Genomic DNA, 19,621 nt, shown 5'->3' with positions numbered 1-19,621 from the left:
AGACCTGCAAGGTGCTGCCTGCTTTAGCCCGACCAGCAGTATCCAGGAAGGCTAAGGCACAAACCTAGAAACCCAGCCCTGCCACTTCTAGCAGGATTCTCTTGAGGAAGTCACCAGGTCCCTTGCGGGGGGCCTCAGTTTCTCCGTGTGAAAAATGGGGCTAGAAATAGCACCTCTGTCACCTGGCCATGGTGAGGACTAAGCTGGATGATGTGTACGTGGGATGCCATCACTTCCTCGGTGGTGCCCTTCTAGCTCCTTGAAATCCCACACTCACGGGGGGCCCACTGTGCTGGCAACGTCCACCCTCAACTTTCACCGTCAAGGGCCAGAGATGACAGCCGGTGGCTTCAAGAGGTGAAGGGATTTGTCCATGGCCATGCAGAGCAGGGCGAGGGGACTGGGGAGGTGCATGCGGCCCTGGCCTGGGGACCCTTGAACTCAACCCCAACTCCTTCCAGCATAGTTTATCCTCAACTCCTGGGGACAAGCCCCACACAGGGCATGGCTCCCTTCACAAAACCTTGCCTGAGCATCACCTGTGGTGCTGGGCTGTGGGGACCCAGAGAATGAGAACAGCAGGGATGATGAGGCACAAGCCCAGTAACCCCAACCCTGGTCAGATGGAGCTTCAAGGGAGTCCAGGGAAGAAGGGTCATTCCCAGGAGGAAGGGGGAGCATCTTAGCCCCTTGACTGTGTGCTTGGGAACCGCATGGAGCACAGAGGCACACAATGGATGTGCTTACTGAGTCTGATGCGCCAGGCCTTCTAGGGCTCACTGAACTATAAGGCGGGTGTGTGTGTGTGTGTGTGTGTGTGTGTGTGTGTGTGTGTGTGTGTGTGTGTTCGTGTGTGTGTGTGTGTGTGTGTGTGTGTGTGTGTTCGTGTGTGTGTGTTCTGATGGAGGAACCCCACCATGCGCCAGGCCTTCTAGGGCTCACTGAACTATAAGGCGGGTGTGTGTGTGTGTGTGTGTGTGTGTGTGTGTGTGTGTGTGTGTTCGTGTGTGTGTGTTCTGATGGAGGAACCCCACCACGGGCAGACGCCAGAGGCAGTACTTTGCAGTCGTTCACCCACTGAATCCTCCTAATCTCCCTGAGGTAGCGACTATTATTATCCCAATCTTCCAGGAGGGGAAACTGAGGCACAGAGAGAGGTGAAGCCACTTGCCCAAAGCCATCCAGTAAGGGACTGGTGAACGGGGATTTGAACCCATATCCATTTGGCTCGGCGATCACGCCCACCACGCCCACAGCCCCTCCGTCTAAGAGAACACGGGGGGGGGGGGGGCAGTGGTCTTGAAGGCCAGGCTGAGGTCTTGGCACATCATCCGCAGACCAGAGGGAGCCACAGAGGAGGTGGGGTGGTTATGGCGAGGCCTCTGGAGCTGGCCTCTCTGGACTTAAACCCCAGCTCTTCCACTCACTGGCTGTGCAGCCTTGGGTAGGTCAACTAACCTCTCTGGGCTTATTTCCCCATCTGAAGGAAGGGACACAGGACAATGAGGTTGAATTTTGGCACAGAGTGAATTTCACGTGTTTATTAAATTGGAAAAAAAGAAAAACGAAAAAGAAAAAGAAAAAAACCCGAAGGCTGGCGGACTCAGACAGTGCCTCGCCAGGTTTGGGGACAATCTGGTCACTGGGCCTGGGGCACATTTTGGCTCAGGGCAGTGGGCAAGACTGGCACGGCCCAGCCCAGCCTTGCCAGGGGGTGTCAGTTCTGGGGAGGGGGTGGCAGCGGCGGCGGCTCAGGGCCTGCTGGGACGCGCACCGGCATGTGCGCACGCAAACGCACGGCTGTGTCTGTTGCTGCAGCAGCTTCTATGCAAACATGTTAATTTGTTTTCATTTTGTGTTTTTTTTTCCCTCGCAGGATAATTGGGTGAGTTTGAAGTCTTGGCGAGGCTGCTGATTATAGCTATTTGGGTGGTGCCCTCGCGGGGCTCTGGGCCCTGCCTCCTGCCTCTGGCAGTGAAGGCGGCATCTGGGGGTGTCTCGAGGGGTGCATGGAGTTGCCGTCGGGTTCTGGGGGCCCTTGCCAGCTGGGGACGGAGAAGGCGCGACATCCTGGGACCCACCTCATGCTCTCTGCCCAGAAAACACCGTATCCCCGAAGGGTGCAAAATCCCACCCACAAACATCTTCCCTTTGCCCTGTTTGCTGCAGTTAAAAAAAAAAAATTGTGATATGGTTGCCAATATGAACAAGGAAAGAAAAACGAAAATTTCACCCCAAATTCTCACTGTCTGGTTGGTCTCGAAAACAAACTAAAACTGGCAGCTAGCTCTGGAGCCTCTGAGCCCGCACTCCCTCGAGGCTGGGCGGCAGCTGCTTTGTTCATCACATCACCTGGTCGGCCCCCGTGGGCACCTGAGTTTTCCACCCTGGAGAAGTGCATGGGTTTTGGGGTTGCATGATCTGAGGCTCAGACCAAGGCTCTGCCCTCAGAAGCTGTGTGGCTTCAGCCAGTATCTGCCTTCCCCAGGCTCTTCTCCCATCCGCAAAACCCCTGCCTTGCCTTGGCCTTGGCAGGATTGAAATAAGATGGCGTGGAGATTTCAGGAGCAGAGTCGGGGCGCAGAAGGGTTGGCTCCCTCCTGGAGAGGAGGGTCTGCTGGGGGTGGGAGCTTCCTGCTCCCCAGGTGTCCTGCACTGGACCCCATCCTGGGACGGGCAGCCTTGTCTCTGATCTGTTTCGTATACCTTTCTTCTGTTGGGCAGGGACCCGGGGTCTGAGGCCAGGGCTGTGTCTCTATCTCGGACTGACAGCCTACTACGCACCATGCTGCAGCAGAAGAGCTGGGAGAGGTGAAAAGGCTTGGGGCTCTGGTGGCAGGAGGCAAGGTGCGGGACCCAGGGAGGGGGTACTCCAAGCCCCACCGGGATGGAAGACAACTAGGGGAGAGTCGAGCTGGACTTACTCTGCAGAGAAGGGAGGCATGTGTGTGCTGGGGGCTGGGGTGTGTGTGGGTTGGAAGGGGGACAATGAAGGCAGTCGCCGTGGAAGCCTTGGGCTGACAAAGGCACAGAGGAGGGAATGGCCTGGTGGGTGTGAGCTGGGGTCCCAGGTTGCTGCGATATGCCATGGGAAGCCAAGCGGCCTTTGGGGCTGCCTGTCGGTGTTCTGGGCCTCCCACAGCACAGAGGGGACTTGGTCAGTGTCTACAGTGGACAGCTGCCCAATGGGCTGGGTGGAGGTCAGGAAGAGACGAAGGGCCGGGCCTTGTGGGAAAGTACCTTCTCTGTGTTCCCAGGACCCTTGACAAGTCGCTTCAGTTATCCGAGCCTCAGTCTGCCTTTCTGTAAAGTGGGGCTGCAGCAGGGACCCCCCATGAGACACTCCCTGCCGTGTGTTTATGCTCCTAAGACTTACCCCTGTCACCTGTACACTGCCTCAGCCTGTCCTCCTACCTCTCCCAGGAGGGGGTAGGGATGCCAGAGGGCCCAGGCCACGTTCTTGCAGCCTGAGCACGTACAGGCTCTAAGCTCAGCCCTTTACCCGTGTCCTGGCGCATCTCCCAGCGCTCCCAGTGGTGGATTCTATTCCATTCCCATTTTTAAGCTTAGGAGACGGAGACTCAGAGAAAGTTTAGCGGGAAGGGCGGCCGTCAACAAGGTTCTGTCCTCGATCCCCACTAAAGTGACAGCTGCTAGCGCGGAGCCTGGCCAGGATGGAGGGACAGAATGGATGCCTGGTGCCTGCCCAGGGAACAAAGGCAGCCGGCAGTCTTCCCGAAGCCACCTAGGCAATGGAGACGGGCACCTCAAGTCGCAGCCCTGGGTCTCGGGACCAGCAGGGCACAAAGGGCAACTCCATGGAAAGAAAAGGTGTTGGAGTGTGCCAAATACTGGCCCCGTGAGCAGCTGCGAGTATGGCGAGTCCCCTGTCCTCTCTGAGCCTCTGTCTTCATCTGTGAAGGGACTACTGCCCTTTCCCTGCAGGGTTGCTGGAGTGTCTGGCCCGGTGCTGGCACACAGTAGGCCTACAGCCAACCAGGGTAATGACCGCCCTTGGCCCCTCCAGCAGCCAGAGGTCCCAGAAGACAAGAGCAGGCAAATAATGGTGGAAGGTGGCGGCAGGGGAGATGACAGGCTCCCCCGGCCAGTCCCCTGGGGGTGGTGGCAGCTCTCTGTGGAGGGCTCGGGCCTCCCCGGTCATACAGGGTGGCAGTGGCAGCATCCCCTCCCCCACTGAGCCCCACACAAAGGGCCTCTATTCCCTGCTCCGACCATTTATTCCCGGCCGGCTGGCCACACCGCCCTCTCCCCACTCTGGGGCGGCCCTGCCTGGCCCGAGCCTACCCGAACCTACACAAAGGCTGGTGTGTCCCCGCCAAGCCAGCCTGGCCTTAGAAGACCCCATCTGCAGAGAGCTAGAGAGCTCAAAAGGGTCCTGGGGCAGGTTCATAGTGTGTTGCAAGGCCTCACGTCCAGGCCACGATGGTGGGGGGAGGGTGGCTAGGAAGGCTGATGAACTTGAACGTGGTCCAGCAGCCCATAGCTCTGTAACCACAGGTCGGTTTGGACCTGTTTTCTCATCTGCACAATGGGGACAATGCCCAACTTTTGGGGTTCCTGAGAGCTCAGTTAGGGGATGCAGGGCCTAACACACAGTCAGCACCTCAGCGCCAGATTAGAGGCAACTGGGAGAGCCCTACCCTGGAAGCCTTGTGGGCCCAACCCTCTGGGGAGGGAGGGGGCACAGCACCCCCTGTAGACCCCTCCATCTAGCAAAATCCACATATGCTGGTGCTGACCCTCTCAGGCCAGGGAGTGCCCCCTCCTGCCTGAGCCCCTCTGCAGGGGGTGAATGACAACAGTTACTATTTATGAAAACACCCACTATGTGCTAGGACTTTCAGATCCATCATCTTCTTTCAGCCGCACTGCCACACTGAGAGGGTGCAGCTGGTTGGCACGATGGCGACAGGCTCCAGAGCCCGGTGAGCCAGGTGCAAATCCCGGCACCACTTTCGGCAGCGAGACTCCTCCCACCCCCTGGGGGCAAGGGCAGCCGACCCTCAGAGGGCCCGAGCAACAACCCAATGGGAACAAGACGCTCAAGGCCGTCAGCCCAGGGCGCAGCCCCAGTAAGCCTGAACTCCTCACCACCGAGCTATTAGTCCTCACAGGTGGGGAAACTGAGGCCCAGCTGGCAAGCCACACGTGCCTGGTGTGCAGGAGGAGGGTGATAAACCCGACGGATCATTCCAAGAGTGGGACTCAGGGTTCGAGGCCAAGTCTAGTGGACTCTGACTCCCCCTTTTCTGCCTGAGGATGCTGCAAACATATTTTGGCAGTTTTTTCTTGTCTGACAGGTGTCCTCGGCTCGGTGGGCCGTGCAGCTGGCGGAGGGTGGGAAGGGAGACCCAAGCCTGGAGCCTGACCCGTCCCCCTGGCTGACCTCCAGGAGCCCTCACCCTGCCCCACACAGTCCCCCTTCTCTCTCCCACCCGCTCTGGGCGGCCAAGTGAGCAGCGGAATACCAAGTAATTAAGTCGGCGCACACCATCCGGGCGCCCAGGAACACTGTGGAGTTTCCCTTTTATGTTTATAGCAATTGTATGAAAATGTGCAACATGGAGCGGCACCAGCTGACAAATGAGACGAAACAGACAGGATTCCGGGCCGGCTTTTTTCCGGGCCTGATTGGCATTAATTGTGAGCGTTTACAAAGCACAACTCGGCGCCTGACATTTGCTTCAAGCGAACATTTCCTTCTAATAGTTTTAATGATTACAACGGGAGCTGGTGATCACTGCTGGGTGGGGAATGGGCTGCCTGGTGCCTGGCCTGGGCTGCTGCCAGGGGTCTGTCCAGGCTGTGCTTGCCTGGGGCCCAAGGGACCCACTTTCCCCTGCTACCTGTTGCAGGAGGGCTGTGCCAAGTACCAGGCCTGGGGAACCAGGCCCCCCGCATGGGGCCTGGCTGCGGGCACACACTGAGCCCCCAGCTCAGAAGCTGATGGGGAAACCCACAGGCTGGGTGATCCTGGGTGCAGACCTGGGGCAGAAGGAGGGCAGGGGAGGGAAGGAAGAGCCGTGGGATTTGGCTGACCTGGCTCTGAAGCTGGAGGGCCTCAGTTGCCTCATCTTACGATGTAGGGTAGGAAGGACCCCACAGATGCTGGCAGCTATTTCTTTGCCATGTGACCTTGGCCAAATCCCACCCCCGCTCAGGGCCCATCCTCCTTCACCTACAACGTGAGCAGCAGGGACTTGGTCGGCCAGTCACACATCACCATTCCAGTCCCAGCTGCACGACCTTGGGAGAGCCCTGTGGTCCGAGTCCGTTTTCCTCATCTGTGGAACAGAGTTCACAACCCCCACAGGCTGCAGACTGGTTCCTGGACTCCAACAGAAAGGGTGTAAAAACCCTGAATCTCTGGCCAGCCAAGAGCCTGTGTCCCATTTCCTCCTGGACAGTCCTCCAAACCCTCACTTACTCACATGTCCACTCAGTAAACATCAAGTGTCCTGATTAGGAACCTGGGAGGAAGGGCGCCTGGGTGGCTGTTGGTTGAGTATCTGACTCTTGATTTCAGCTCAGGTCAGGATCTCAGGGTGGTGAGATCCAGCCCCGCATTGGGCTCCCTGCTCAGTGCAGAGTCTGTTTGAGATTCCCTCTTTCCCTTTCCCTCTGCCCTTCCCCCAACTCACGCACACACGCTCTCTCTTCCTGTCTCTAAACAAATGAATAAAATCTTTAAAAAAAAAAGAAAAAGGGAAGGTCGCCTGGGTGGCTCAGTTGGTTGAGCGTCTGTCTGATTTGGGCTCAGGCCATGATCCCAGGGTTCTGGGATCGAGTCCTGCGTCAGGCTCCTTGCTCAGCAGGGAGCCTGCTTCTCCCTCTGCCTGCTGCCTGCTTCTCCCTCTGCCTGCTGCCCGCTCCCCCCCAACGTGTGCTCTCTCTCTGACAAATACATTAAATCTTAAAAAAAAAAAATAAAAAGGGAACCTGGGAGGACATCACTGAACAAAGCAAAGATCCTCCCTTGAGGAAAAGTTATGACAGATTTAGATGCACTTTGGATATGTTATCCTATTGAATTCTCCCCATTTTACAGAGGGAGCAACTGAGGCACAGTGAGGGAGACATGAAGTCTCCCAGTTGGGATGAGGTGGCCCAGCAATCGAACCCTGGCAAGCTGCCTCAGAGGTGAGTCCTCTCAGACCCACCTGATGACCAGCCCACTCTGGCCCTGGGTGAAAGCCCCTTCTGAGGGCTGACCCCGGGAATGGGGCTCACCTGCCCAGCCGGGCTGGCCACCATGGCAGGAGGCCGGACCACCCAGGGGAAGGGAATCTATAGGGCCTGGACAGCCCCATCCCGCTGGGCTGGAAATGGAAGAGGAAGTCCCTCATCCATGGGCCCCACAACACCACTCTTTCCCACATTTCCGTCAACGCTGGGCAGAGCTGCACAAGTCCTGCTGTAGAGGCCAGCCAAACAGCATCAGCGAGGTGGCAGCAAAACGACAGCGGGTCTTTGGACAGCTACATGGCATGTGCAAAGGCCCGGAGCTGTGCAAGATGCCCGGGGGGCGGGGGGGAGGCTTTGAAATGCTGGCAGTTTGCGGAGGCAAACTAAGTGGTGATCAGCAGTCACCCGTCCCACCCGGCCCCCTGACTTTGCCAGGCCCACTCAGCAGGAAGCCCCCCCCCCCCCCCCCCCCCCGGATGGGTCTCTGCTCGTGCTTGGCTCCAGCCAGCAAAACCTTGGCAACTATTCCTTTTGGAGTCAGTTTAGGGTGTGGGGCAGGGAGAATTTTTTTTTTTTTTAAATGGGGATTTTTTTTTTTTTCCCTTTTGCATATGGTGGCACAGATGGGCCCATGATCCATAAAAACTGTTTGCAATTAAACTCCCACTTTGCATGGCTGGATTTGTCAGTTGTTTGAACCTTGAGTGTGGGGCTCCACGCGGACAGGGAGATGGGACTCGGGGCAGGGTGGGGCTGGATTCTGCAGGATGGGCGGAGGCCCAGGAACCTGCTCTGGGCTTGGGGCCCAAGATGATGGGGTGTCATGACAGCCACGCCAGCCCCCTCTCTGGGTGTCCCCCAGCCCTCGCCAGGACTCGGAGTGTGGCCAGGCAGCTGGGGTGGGGCTTGGCAGGGTTTCCCAGCCCAATAGAGACTTGGCCAGTGCCGGGTGCCCTGGCTGTGGGGGTAATGAGGGAGAGAGAGAGGAGCTAATCACCACTCAGCTCTGCCAGAGCCTGGGTCTGGGACGAGGACAGGCAGGAGGGGGCCGGGCAGTGTGAGCCATCATGGGGGTCCAGCAAGCAGAGTGCGATGGCAGGTTCGAGGCTGAGGAGCCAGAACCACTGGCCCAGTTGGCAGAAAGGTCTAGGAGGGTGCCAGGAAGAACTGCCAAGAGCCAGCAGAACTGGCTCCTTCCTTATCCCCAGGGGAACTGGCCCAGCCTCCTGATGCCTCTGTGAAGCAGGTAGGGAAATCAAGGCAGGCACTGCGAGTATCTCAGGGGCCCGGGCTGCCCGTGCCAAACCAACAGGCTCTACCTTTGGGAGCCTTTTCAGAGGGCTTCTAAATGGGGGGCAAGGGGCCTGCACCCCTTCTACTACTCTTGGCCTCAAAATGCCAGCCTGCCCACCCCCAGCAGCTGCCACCCAGGGATGCTGGCTTGTTTGGGTTCACAAATGCATCATTTGGCTTTGGGAACTCCTGAGATCGCTAATAATTGTTCCCTGATGAAAAGAAATAAGGCCCCGGTACCCCCTTCCCCCCGCCCCGCCGCCCCTTCCAAGCAGGGAAAGAAAAGTCATAAAAATAGCTTGTTATCTCACCTATTGAGGTTCCGACTGGATGTTACTGCTAATTGGGTATAACATCCTTGTCTTGTTCTCTCAGAAGCTAAATCAAGAAAGCACCACTGCTGCGAACTAATTATATCTCCGGCCTGCAGCCTGCAGCTCGTCTCTCCCTTTATTGAGTTAAAAAATGGTCAAGAACCTTCATCTTTTATCCCCCCAAGCACCGGGTCCAGGCTGCCTGCCAGGCTTGGACAGCCCAGCGGGAAGGTCGAGGAGAGGCTGTGGGGAGGCAGCAAGGTGTGGAGTGCCTGGAGGGAAGCCCCGGCCCGGTATCTGCCTGGCTCCATCCCCCCACCACCACCCCAGGCCTCTCTCCTCCGCGCAGCTGGGCCCGCTGGGAAGTCAGGAGCATGTCAGTCCGGTGAGCATTCGTTCGCTTATTCATTCAACACTGCTCTAGGTTAAAGCTTCCGGTAGACCAGAGGTAGCCCCGAGCACCAGCTAACCTCGCCCTGGGTTCGAGGAAATGCTGAATAAATACAGTGAGATGGGCCAGGAGCGTTCCTCTCCTCAAAGAGCTGCCACAGTTCCTGACCATGGAGTCCAAATGCCAAGCCCAGGCCTGGCTCCTTCCACAGTCCCCCAGGTCTCCATATTCCAGCCACATCCAGCCACACACTGGTCCCTCGACCCACACTAGGTCACTCCTGCCTACCTGCCTGTCTCTGAGCTGCTTCTCCTGTTGTTCCTTTCACCCAGAGGGGGCCCCCCTCCCTTTCTTGGAAGGTCCAGCTCTGCCTGTCAGAAGCCCACCAGGGCTTTAACAACACCTCCTCCAGGAAGCCTGCCCTGGCTGCCTGCCACGCTCGGCCCTGCTTCAGGCTGTAGACCTCGAGACATGAGTGTGAATATCAGCTCAGCCACTCAGCAAAGTGCACTACCCTATTCTGCTTAATGGCTCTGAGCCTCAATTTTCTCATCTCTAAAATGGGTTAAGATTTCTTCCTAGAGGTGCTGAGAGGCACTCTGCAGAATGATGAACGAGAGGGTATCCATGAAGGGCCGAGCTCTCAGGAAGAGCTCACTAAAGGCTGTTATTATTTATGCAGGTGGAAAGCTTTTGGAATCCACCCAGTGCACTTGAAATGAGCTTGTACTGGGCCACACAGACACGGGTTTCTCAGGGAGCTGGAGGAAGCTAACGGACTCTTACACTTCAACAGCTCCCGTGACTGCAGAACCACCTATATCCACAGAGAAGCTCCCCTAGTGTCCCTCATTCTGGTACCATATGGAGATGGGCCGGAGCGACCTCTGAGCTCATCGAAGCCAGGCAGGCAAGGGGGTTCAGCTCACAGGCCCCACTGATTGATTGGAGCTGCCTGCCCAGAGCCCTGGAAAGAACCCAAGGTCAGGCAAAGAACTCGGCAGGGGAAGAGGGCAGCAATTGATTGGCGATGTCTGCCAAGGGCACAGCGGTGGAAGGCAAGCCAGGCCTGCCACAGATTTGCCATCCTTGACATTTTACAGAGGACGCAGCTGAAGCTGGGCTGGGGTGGGAGGTAACTTGCTCAAGGTTGTGCATCTCATAAACAAAACAGCTGGCCCAGAACTGGGTCCCCTGGGCCCCTGCCCTAGGAGCCTCCCAGCCCCGACCTGCCTGGCGCCCTCCCGGGAGGAAGACAAGCAGAAGCTTGCATGGATAACCAAGGGGATTCTGCTGACCTGCCAGGGGGCCCTGGGCTGTCATTTTACCTTTGCTGAGCCTCAGTTTCTTTATTACGCAACAGGGATAAAAACACCCTTCCCACAGTCATAGGAGGATTAAATGAGAGAACAAAACGTCAAAGCAGGAAGCTTAGTCTGGAGCACAGTGGAGGCCGGCAGTGTCCTGTGATTCCCGTAATAGGCAAAGGTGTTTGGACAGAAATCTCCAAGGCTGGCAATTGAAAATGCCTCCTCTTCCTCCACGGAGCCCTCCCTGGCTCTCCCAGCGGGTAGTAATGGTTTCTGCATCTGATTTCCTAGCCTGCTTTGAGAGACTGGGGCGCCAGAGGGCAGGGGGCCATATGTGGTTGGTCCACCGCAGTCCCCCTGCTCCTGGCACAGTGCCTGCACACTATGAATTCTTGTACTGTGGTGACGGACCCACTGCACTGTGATGGTGTGCCTGAGGCCTCACCACCTTTTAAGGCAACTGGGCTTGTTCATCTTTGCGTCCCCAGCACCTGGCAGGGAGCCTGGCACAGAGCAGTGAGCTCTGTGAATGAACAGATGAATAAAGAGTAAAAATAGCAGGTCCTGTTTACTGCCCACTTGCGACGGGCTCCTGCCAAGCCTCACAGCTGCCCTCCAAAGTGGACCCCTGGCCCACCTGACAGATGAGGAGATGGGAGGTCGCACAGATGCTGAGGGACAGGGCCAAGCTCCCAATTCAGGCCCCGGGACTGTAGGCTGGAGGGCCTGTCACCTCTGCCTCTCCCGGTGCCAAGCTCAGGCCTGGACCCTGTGGGGAGCGGCTCCTGCCTTGGCAGCGAATCCTGGAGCAGACAGCTGGCGGCTGGACCGCCCCTCCTCCTCCTCCAAGGGAGGCCCCCCTCCCCCACAGTCCGGGTCATTAAGTTCTGCGTCATTAAGTCCCCATCGTCCCCAGGAGCCTGTTCACAGCCAGCCTCGGCCTTACCCCCTGACCTCCCAGGCCTTTGTCCCCTGTGCCCTCTGCACAATGGCAGGGGCTTCCCAGGGCCCCAAACAGCTGCTGTGGCTGGGATGCTGGTTTGCTGTGGGGCTGGGGTGACTGGCTGGGGCCTGTGCCTGAGCCCCCCCCCCCCCCCCCGCCTTCTGAAGGGCTCAGACTCACCGGGACACTCTGCTCACTCACGCTCATCCCACCCACAAGCCTAGGGGAAAACTGCTATTACTTCCTTGAACAGATGAGAAAAGTGAGGCCCAGAGAGGCAAAGTGACTTGTCTGAGGACACACAGGCAGTGAGAGTGCAGGAGCCCAGGATTCCCTCCCAATCTGCAACTCCCAAGGCCGTGCACAGGTGGCCAGACTGACCTCTACAGCACCCAGATCATTTTCCCCCGCCCCCCCCCACAGATGCCCTTGCTGGCTTTAGGTGGTTCTTCCTCTAGATACATCAAGTACTCAGCTCAGCACTCGAGGCCCTGCACACACTCTTAGTTTTTCTCCCTTTCCTCTTCCCTCTTAGAAGCTCTCCCTGCCTCTCGTGGTCATGTCCTCGAATCTCCAAGTCCCTCTGCCAGCAACATCATCATTTACTCTTACACGCTGGGCAGATCCACCCAGTCCTCAGGCCCGAGAGCAAAAGCCCCCTCTGTCAGGAAGCCCTCCATGACCAGCTGCAGTTTTTCCCTCCTCCATGTCTCTCCTCCAGCCCTGCTCTGGCTCTGACCAGAATTCGAGTTAGTTGCAGACCCCTCTTCCTCCCCATGGAGGCTGTGGGCCATCTGATTGCTTAGAGCTCTGCCACATAGACGGTGGCCGGCAGGGTGCCCTTGCCCAGCCCGATGCCCAGCACCCGAGTGGACCCAGGGGATGGAGGAGGGGGTAGCTGGAGCCCAGGCTCACTCCTTCATCCTCTTCTCACTGGCCATGCTGCGTCCTGCACCCCCACTTCTGGCCACCAACAGACTTCATACTTGTGCTCCTTCCAGGCTCTGTGACCTTGGGCAGGGAAGTAACCTCCCCGTGCCCATTTCCTCCCCAGTAAAATGGGTGTAGTAACAGCACCTGCATTTCTTAGGGCGATGACATACTCTCTGGGAGGTACCAGACAGGTGACCTCTACCCAGGAATGCTATTATTTCCGTCTGCACCTCATCCGGGGGCCAGCACATGAATTTGGGGGTCAGAGAGATTTCGGTTCCAACCACTTACTCATATTTGATTCCGAGCTGGTGGTTCATTCCTCCAGGCCTCTATTTCCCCATCTCTGAAATGGTACTAACTCCACCCACACGAACCAAAGCAAGCCCGATCTCGGAACCTCTCTTTTGTTCAAGGCATGCAGTAGGCACTCGGATATTTCTCAACTAACGAATCAATGGTCCAGGTGTAAGGAATCCATCCCCCTTCCAGCCTCCTCCCCGCCCACCCCAGCCTCCAGAATCCCCTTCCCCACCCCCAGCCCGTGCAGACTAAAATAGTCATTAGGCAGATTTCAAAAGATGTCAGTAGCTTATAATTATAGTCGACATCCTTCTGAGATAAAAGTGATTACCTTGGATGCAAATCACTTAGCAACCAATCAGGGCGGTGGGCGGAGCCCGCGGAGGTGACCGGCCGGCGTGCAGCCCTCCGCCCGCAGTCCGCCCGGCACAGGCGGAGAAAGCGCACAATAGCTCTTGACACGCAAATGGGTTAACACAATAAAGGCGGCTCCGGCCGCTGCTGGGGGAGAGCAGCAATTCCCGGCCCGCGGGAGGTAATAAAGCGGCCCTTTTGTGCGCGCCTCCTCGTTCTCACCCCCGCCCCGAGCCCAGAGGAATCGCCGCCTGATTGAATTACGGTTCATGAATATGAGCAGCTCCGCTTGCTTCCTCCGGTGTGCGAGGAACTGTAAGGTGGAGGGGGCCGGGAGAGGTTTGGAGAGGGGGAGTCTGGCCAGGCCCCAGCCTCGTAGGAACTCAGATGGGAGGGAGCCACGTGTGCTCACCACGTGGGGTGCCCTGGGTAGGTGGGTGGGAGACCCAGTCGAGGGCGGCTAGAAGGGTCCCTGCCTACCCTGCAGTCTTTGATCTTTGGCTCCAGGAGGGACAGGGAGAGCCATTCAAGGCTGTTCTGAGGATGAGGCTCAGAGAGGCAAAGCTACTCACACAGCCAACAAGGGTGGACCCATTCCATAGCCTGGCTCTTAACCATGAGCCACTGCCCACCAATGGGGGTTAAGCAACCCAGCCCAGGCCCTGGCCAGAGCAACTGTGAGGCTCAAAAGGGATAGGGGATGGGCAAGCTTACGAGCTTAGGTGGAATTAGACAAGTGATAAGGATTACTGGGGTGGGTGGTGGGAGCTAACCTTGAGAGAGGAGACTGGCCAGGGTTACCATCCCTTTTAAGGGAGCCCTAACTGGATCCTCTCTCGGGCTTCAACCTCACCCAACCACCTAAGTCTCCAGGACACACCCACACCAGGGCCACCACTTCCCCTCATCCAGTACACCCCAGCACTCACAAGCCACACCCAATGCCCAGAACACTCTCTGCACTCCTCTGCCTGGTGGATCCCTATTGGTCCCAAGAGTCACAGGGCACCCCTCCTAGAGGGCCCTTGCCAACATTCAGGCTGGTAAGGAGCCACATCTACCAATGTTGCCATTGACCCATCTACATCCTTGACTTCTCCACCAGCTGAGTGCCGACCTGGAGGGTCCCCTGGGGTAAGTGAGTGCAGCCTCACCCCTCCCTGTGGGGAGCCAGAGGGGCAGATGACAAGGAGCCCGGGGCCAGCTCTCTCAACCCTTCCCTTGGGCAGGTTTCATGCCCCACCTTCCTTCCCCAAGTGATGGAGAAAGGGGTGCCAGGGGTGAGGGGAGCAGGCCATCCACAAGGCCAGCGCAGAAGTTGCTACTCTGCTCAACAGTAATGGGGAAGCAGGATTCAAACCCAGGTTTCAGTGTGCGAAGGCATCTTGGTGAGGCCAGACTCCCTCCATAGCTGAAAGCACCCCCCCCCGACTCTTGCAGAGACCCTGTCCAACAAGTGGTATAAGGGCTCCCCTCCACCCGGGGAAGGGGGTGGGAACACCTGGGGACTCTGGAGCCAAGGCACTTGGGAGCCAAACCCCTGCAGCTGCCTGGCTGAGCACCTGAGCCTGTTTCCTCATCTGTAAAATGGGCCACGACGGGGCATGAGCCACTCCAAGCGGGTCACTGAGATCCTCCTATACAATGCCTGGCACACAGGGAGACGCCGGGTAAGCTGGCATCCCCTCCTGCTCGTCGCCCAGTGCTATTGCCAAGCCCAGCGAAGGGAACAGAAGGAATTGCCCAATTCTGACAGCCTTTCCCTCCGCTTTGGCTGTGGAAGTGTAAATACTCCACGGAGAACCTCCAACTGCCTGTGTTTGTGGATCTCTGGCGCACACTCCGGGTTTGTTTCTAAACTGGGAAGCTTCGAGAGGCAGTGCAAACAGCCCTTCTGCCCACCTCTCCCACTTCCCCCCCATCTGCTGTTGCTCTGTCCTTGGAAGCCTGTGTGTTTAACGACACCATTTCAGCTGGAAATATCATCTCCCTGCCAAGCCCCCAAAAGCAGCTCCACTGATATTTATTGACCTGTTAATCTAGCTAGAGAGCCTGGTAGGAGAAGAGAAAAAATGCTGGCTGCATAGAGACTGGGGCCTGGCTTCTCATAATGACCCCACACACACTTCCCTCTGCTCTCAGCCCACCCCACAACGAAGCGGTGCCACAGTTCTCTAACCTTTACCTCCAAATGTGATCACAGCACTTTCACCCACATCCGACAATAGTACCAATTGCTGGAAGGAACTCAGAAGAGGAATCAAAGAATGCAGCAGCAGGATACTGGCTGGGGGTTCTCTGGACCTTCACAAGGCACAGGGCCAGTACTGGTGGGGGTGTGGGGAAGAGAGGGCTGGTGCCTGACTCCCATCAAAGCTGGCCCCTGGCAAGGACACACTTTTTTCAGACCTTGGCACTGACGGGCCTGACTTGCCCTCCGTTCGCTTAATGAGCACCACACTGTGCCTGTCAAAATCATCTTAAACAGCAAAAGGAAAAGAGTGGGGCAGATAGGAGTCCAGGCTTGGCCAAGGCCCTTCATCCTGGGGTTGTGCAGCAGGGGGAACCCCTGGACTTGAGGGGTAGCAGGCAGCAGCTCCTCTGCACCTTCCCTGGCTGGGGGAGCACACACTTGTTTCCTGAGCAGAAGTGGCCTCTTTTAAGGTGCGGGGGTGGGAAGGGCGTGCGGGGGGGGGTGGGGGGAGTGTGGGGGCACACCTCTCTAGGGACCCTGGGAACTTCAGTCTGCTGGTTGGGTGTATAGTGGGATTCAAGGAAGTGTTCTCCGTAGCATCCCTTTTGAAAGCATAAAGTTGCTCTGTTTGGCAGTCCTGAGCCCCCAGGCAGTGCCAGGCTATTTGGGCAAAGCTGAACACCTGTCCTTGGGGGGAGGAGCATCAGCAGGGACAGCTGGCCCTGCTTCCCTCCCCCACCTCATGGAAGAGCTGGGGATTTAGGTCAGAGGACTGCAGTTGAGGGTGGGGGGGGCGCGGAATCTGCCTTCACCCCTCCATTACCCAAAGACTTCCAGTCTCGCCCCTGGTTACCACGACCCCACCACCTCCGGCCCTGGGTCAAAGAGAGTCGCGTCACCACTGCAACCCCAGTGACGTCAGAGGCCTGGAAGTGACGTCACGCTGTGGCCCCACTGGGGAACCCACCATCCCTGCGAGCTTTTTTGAGGAATGGGGGCTGTACGGGACACCCTGCTCGGATCTAGCCTTGGAGGACCCAATCCTCAAACGCAGCCACCTGCGTGGCTGGGACTCCACAATCCACCTCGGAGCTGATGTCCCCTGAGGATCTCACAGGCTGCTTGGGAGCACCCCAAGGGTTCCATCTTGGGTGCCCTCCTCCTTGGCCCTCCAAGGCGCGGGAGTTCCCAGGGAAATTTCGGATGACGGAGCTGCTACCTTTGTTGGCTTTAGGGATGGGGTGACCTTTCCTCTCAGGCATATGCCTCAGCCTCGCCCGGGGCTCCGTGGAGTTCCCCAACGGGCCCCCAACCTCCACTCCGGCCGCTTGGCCGGTCTAGACAAGTTGTGTGTGAAAGGGAAACGGTTGGGGGGAGACGAGGAGCACGGCTGCTTCAGAATTCCCAACAGCTCAGGGCCCCTTTATTTCCGATCCGGCCGCCCCGACGCCAAGGAGTGCCCCCAGCTCCAGCCCGGAACCCCGCCCCGCGGAACTCACCAGATCAGCCAGGCCGTTGAAGGGCACCAGGTCTCAGCGGCGACGACTCTCCGCTCGCCGGGTCGCAGCCATGCAGAGGTGGCAGAGGCTGCCTGAGGGAGCCCCCCTTGGGGGCCGATGCCTCTCTCCGGGTGGAAAGAGACGCTGTCGGTGAGGGTGATCCAGGCACTGACCCGCGCCGTCCGAAGTCGGGGATGGCAGGTCTGTCCGCTCAGCGTGGGTCGTGCCCGCCCGGGACCTGGGCCGTGCGGGCGCTCAGGCGGCGCATCCTCGCCGGGGCCTGTGCTCACCGCGTCCGGCGGGCGGCGCTGCGCCTCCCCTCGGGGTCCCGCTCAGGGCTGCAGCTCGGCCCGCGCCGCTCCCCGGGGCGCCCTCTCCGCCCGCGCCAGGAGCCCGGCGGCCGCGGCCCCTCTCGCCGGCCCCAGCTGCAGCCTGTCTTTGTTGCTTCCTCTCGCTCGACCTCCCGCCCGCGGCTCGCAGCCCCCGGGTCCGCCTGGGGGTGGGAGGGGGTCGTCTCCTCCGGGGTTGCACGCACCTGCAGCGGCCCCGGCTCCTCGCCGGGCATGCACCGGCCCCCGCAGGTTGCAAAAGAGAGGCGGCGAGAAGGCACCGGCCCCTCCTCCTCCTCCTCCGAGCCCTGGGTGTGGGGGGAGGGGAAGCTGGAGAGCAGCGGCAGCCGCGGCGGCGGCGGCGGGCGGCGGAGGCTCGGATGCAGCCCCAGGGGCCTCGGCGCCGCGAAATAACCGGTCCGGGTGGCGCAGGGCGGACGTGGGAAGGGCCTGGAGCACGGTACACCGGGCGTGCGAGCTCTCGAGCTGCAGCAGGGGCGGCGCGCGCCGGGCTCTCACGCGCCCATGGCCCCTGGCGGCGCGCAGGGGCTCCCGGGGCTCAGCCTCGCGCCGCCTGGCGCGCGCCGGCGCCTCGCCTCGCCTCAGGCCCAGGTGCCGCGTGCCGCGTCCCGCAGGCGGCGGGCCCGGCTCTTCACCTCCCTCGGCTGGAGCACGCAGCCTCTCAGCGGAGCTGCCGGCCCGGCCCTCCTGCCCGCTGCTCCGCTCCGGCCCGACTGACAGGCGCGAGCGCCGGCAGCGGCTGCGGCGTCTCGCCCCCCGCCCGCCCCCTAAGGTTCTGCCCAATCAGCGGCGGCCGAGAGGCGGTTACCAGGGTGACGCGGCGCCGCATCCTGCGGGGGGCGGGGCCGGGGGCCGCCACGCGCGCTTTTCGCGGCAAAATTCAAAGGCCGGCAGGGCGGCTCTCCAACCTCCTCCCCCAAGCTGGGGCGAGGCGGGACCGGCCTCGCGGGGACTGCAACTCCCGGCATGCAGCGCGCCGACGCCGGGCGGAGGGGCCCCGACTTGAGGCGCAGAGCATGCTGGTATTTGTAGTCCCTTTGTCGGGACCCAGAGGTGGAAAAACCAGTATCCTTTATTGAACACATATCTGGGGCAAGGCACTATGCTAAGAGCATTACCTGCATTGTTTCATTTAATCTTGAAAAGAACCCTATGAGGAATTTGTTAAAAATAATAGAAAGCTAACACGTAATGAAGTACTCTGCCTAATGCTCACAACAGCCCTGTAAGGTATGTATTATCACCCCTATTTTACAGATGAGAAAACCGATATGGTAGGTATTATTATTATATTCCCAGCTTATAGAGGAAATTGAGGTTAAGAGATATGAAGTGACACTCTGTCCGGAGTGTTTTGCCCCAAGGCATATTTTTGGAAGTGAATGACTTTTGGGATCACATTTGAGATCTGTGGACCACTAACTATATACCCAGGCACTGTGCTGAGCTTTTTACAAAGTCTACCGCATGGTATCCACACCACATATATGGGAGGCAGGTCCTGGTATTCTCCTCCACTTAACAAACGGGGAAACTGAGGCACAGTATCACCTGGTGCCCAAATTTTGAATCCATCAAACTGTACTGCACCTTGCCTTTTACCTTCTAAGTAGCTTCATAGGTTCTCAATAGGTCTCTCTGATAGCCCATGAGTGGCCTGCTTAGCAGTCCCATTTTACAGCTGGAGAAATTGAGTCCTGGGAGGGATAGTTCCCTCAGTTGCCATGTGTCCATCCCACAGCAAGTTGGGTAGCGAGCTTTGCAGGAAAGACTTCACGATCCCTACAGAAATGCAAAGCCGCAGCCAGAACTCCTCTGACCACTCTCAGGCTATGTCTGTGTGACCCTGTGGAATCCCATGGAACTTGTGTGCGATTCCAACCTTGTCCTCGTTGGCTGTTGGCTTTGGACATTTACCTTCATGGCTCTGTGCCTCAGTTTCCTGTCTGTGTATCATAATTCCTATCCGAGGGGGTTGTTGTGTGGACAAAAAGTTGCTGGAAAGGATTCAGAACACACTAAGTGCTTAATAAATGCCAACTGTAGTCATCCAGACCCGGAAGGCTTTGAAGACCCTGGTGAGTGTACCCAGTGAGATGGGCTGCTTATAGGGGCAGGTGAGAGGGGGGTTGGCTAGCCTACTTTTAGGAGCCAACCCACCCCTACCCAGAGCCTGGGAGAGGCGCCCGCAGGGGAGCTCCAGGGCCAACCAAGTAGGCCACCCATCGTCTTATCTAGGGCAGGAGCAGGTCCTGTTTCAGGCCCTGGAGCAGCTGCCATGAGTGCCATATCCAGGAGCCCCTGGCTTCAGTGCCCTGCTCTAGTTCTCCCGGGCTGTTCCACCCAACCCTCTTGGAGTTGGGATGGGGGTGGGGATTTACCTGGGAACTTGATCCAACTCCCAGCTGCTTCCTCTCGCTCTGCTCCAGGGGCCAAGCAGCCAGAGCTGCTAGTGACATCAGGGCAGGCTGCCCAGGCAATGCACTGGGTGGACCCAGGGTGTGGACAGGTGGGGAAAATATGGTGCAGGG

At 58.5% G+C, this 19,621-nt stretch overlaps 1 protein-coding gene across 2 annotated transcripts in view; it reads right to left on the bottom strand.

Annotated features, from left to right (window-relative positions):
* FAM222A (family with sequence similarity 222 member A) overlaps nucleotides 1-17,780 on the bottom strand; it is a 55,590-nt gene extending 37,810 nt beyond the window's left edge. The window contains exon 1 of one of the 2 annotated variants that reach the window (XM_027577667.2): nucleotides 16,741-17,780. The gene's annotated coding sequence lies outside the window, so the exon portion shown is untranslated. The remainder of the gene's footprint in view (nucleotides 1-16,740) is intronic. The other variant, XM_027577666.2, reaches the window with a different exon arrangement.
* Between the last annotated feature and the right edge of the window lie 1,841 nt (nucleotides 17,781-19,621).

Source organism: Zalophus californianus, chromosome 14 (assembly GCF_009762305.2).
Source record: "Zalophus californianus isolate mZalCal1 chromosome 14, mZalCal1.pri.v2, whole genome shotgun sequence".
NCBI classification, from domain to species: Eukaryota; Metazoa; Chordata; class Mammalia; order Carnivora; family Otariidae; genus Zalophus; species Zalophus californianus.
This window is presented reverse-complemented; position numbering and strand designations above follow the sequence as displayed.